Consider the following 2,979-nt stretch of genomic DNA (forward strand, 5'->3'; position numbering starts at 1 on the left):
TCACAAAATTTCTAAGACACTGGAATCTCTGTACACTTACAGGCTTAACAAGCCCCGCCCCGTCAAGCCCTGCCCGGTCAAGTCGTAAACAGTTGTTGGGTAGATGAGACTTTGGTGGGGTAGCTTCCTTGGGGGTGTACAGGGAACTCCAGTGACACAACTTTTTCGAGTTGTCACTATGCTTGGGTCTACTTTTCTGATAATGCAGCTGCTTGAGTCAACCATGCTCCTGTAACATAAACTCATTTTTTCACCAGGCAGGCCAGACTCCTATAGAGCATTCCTTTGGCCTGTGGTGGTCCTTTCTGTTACAAGACTAGATGTTTCAGTGCATCATTCCAGGAGAAGTAGTAACCCAGCAATGAAATGTCTGTGCTGTAAAGAGAACACTCCAACAGGATGGCTTATGGGAAATCAGTTACAGAAAAAACTGGGTCCAAATCTAGGAGGAAGATTGAGCTTGGATTGGGGTTGTAGAACTAAACAAAGAGGAAATAAAGAAATAAACCACCACCCCAAGCTGCTGAATCATTTTAATTATTTATTTATTTACTTGTTTGTTTGTTTTACTGTGTTGGTACTGATAGCAGGGCCTTCTGCACCATAGGCAAGTTCTACTGACTTAATTGTGTCTCTGGCCTTGTTGAGAGCATTTTAACTGCTTGTGTTTATACTTAACTTGACATTAACATCTAGCATTTTGAAAAAGGTAAAAGTATGTTTCACCAACAGTTATTCAGAAGGGGGATGGGGTTAAGTAAATGGAATGCTGAAGCATAAGGCTAATGTCTTGCTCCAAGCCTGCTAGCCACATTTGTGCTGTAATCTCCAACCTTGCTTAATGGTCTCCTGGCTAAATGCACAGGGAACTCCTGATCAGTCAGCAACTCCACAGTCCTAGAGCAGCAAGCCCCTCTTCTGGTCCTGGCACCTCACACAGGAGATGCTAGGAAGCATACCGAGGGTGCCTACTATTCAGTAGATTCCAGACATGATTCTTTCCTGTGTTAAGTCACACTGCCTTGGCAGGCACAACAGGATGAGTAAGTGGTGAAGAATCCTGTCTAGGACCAAATCTCAGCTCCGTCATTTATCATCAGAATGGTGTGGTGTGGCGCCTATGTACTTAACCATTGTGTTCCTTGAATTTCATACATAGCAAATAAAGGTAACAGTAGTTACTTCACGGCATTGTTGGAAGCTTTCATGAGCTGAAATATGATTTAGGAAAATTTAGAAATTACCTGATACATACCAATATTCAGAGCACTTTGAAATCTGGTTTTGAGATTTCCCAATTTCTTTCTTTCTCCTCTTGGAAACAGCCAGAAAATAATACTTTGCTGATTTTTCTATGGTAGCAATATTTTCCGTTAGGTCTTAAATGGTCAACTTCTCAGTAATTGTGCCCCAACAATTTTGCAAGCACTGTTCACAACAGCTGAAATATGGAATCATATCCAGATATCCATCTCTTCACTGGATGCAAAAATAAAGAGATTGCAGCGTGTTTATATAATGGAATACTACTCAGCCATAAAATATTGTGGATAGAATTAGAGGTCCCGGTGTTAAGTGAAACAAGCCAGACACAGAAAAACAAACACCATATGTTCTCACTCATTTAAGAACTGAAAAGTTAGGCTTGTAGAGGCATCAAACAAACAGTGGTTACTAGATATGAAGAAGAACAAAAGAGTAGGAGGGCAGAAAAATTAAGAGGAACTTGTAGACACTGGAAAGATGTTAGGGAGCATGATCCTTGAGAAGATACCAGGGAGGGGATTGGTCCTTGACTAGAAGCAGCTGAATGTGCAAAGTGAATGCCCAGTGTCTGCAGTGAGGAGCTATCGATATCAAGAATTTCATTCATTATACAAAATTCCATTAGTTATACAAACAATATGTATTTAAAGTATAATTCCCCCAAATCACCAAAGATAAAACAACACAGAACTGTATCACAAATCAGTTCACACCACCACCATAACCAATGAAACTGATCTAGCTATCTTGAAGGCTGCCGTTTCTTTGCAGGGATAGTACTGGAGCTGTCTTCTTCTTATTTATTTTAACATTGGGCCACTTTCTGAAACAGAGTAGAGAAAGGGGAGGGCATTTTTAAAGAGGCAAAGTTGAGTTTCCTGTTCTTCTCTCCCAATTTCTCTTCTTTATCTTACATTCTTTCCTGGCACAGTTGCTTAGCTTTTTGAATGCTGGTATTTGCTGTTGCCTGTAAGAGGAGGAACACAGCAACTTCTGGTAAATCCCCCAGAGCCCCCTTAAGGGTGTGTTGAGCCAGAGTGTTGGAATCACAAGGCCTGCCTCACGGAGTTTAGTAGCCTGGAGCCTGAGACCAATGTGTGAAACAACAATCCTATTGCACAAGTAAAATGTGAGCAGGACATTTACTCAGCAAAGATTCAAAAGAACCAAATGACTTGTGCGTCCAGGGATTCCCTGTCAGACTCAAGATGGAAAAGGTTGCATATTGGAAGACTAATCTCACTATCCTCCAACATCTGAGCAAAGCCAAAGCCATGAAGCGAAGAAGGGAGGAAGCTGGCGGTCCTGGGAGTCCAGCAGTCCTGCTTCTGCATCTCACATCCATCTCAGTCCTGAACCGCTCTGAAACTCCTGGCTTCAAGTATGGATATCTTGGTCTACCTACCCAACTTGTGAAAACAAGATAAAAGAAAATATATACCCTACGGAGAAACCCAAGGAAAAATAAATATAAGAGCTATAATTTTCAGATCTAGAAGAGCAGGTTACTCAGAGTAATTCACACATTGTTGAAAGGCCAATTAGAGAGCCATTAACAAGTTGTTGGCACTGACCTTATCCATGTGGGAGCTGCCTGCCCATCACAGGATGCATTTTAATCAAAACACATAAATAGCTCCCTAGCTACAACTGTACATAAGGCACTTAACCTGTGTGTATAAGTTTTATCCCCCTACCCCCATTCTCAAGACT

This window comes from Cricetulus griseus, chromosome 5 (assembly GCF_003668045.3).
Source record: "Cricetulus griseus strain 17A/GY chromosome 5, alternate assembly CriGri-PICRH-1.0, whole genome shotgun sequence".
NCBI lineage: Eukaryota > Metazoa > Chordata > Mammalia > Rodentia > Cricetidae > Cricetulus > Cricetulus griseus.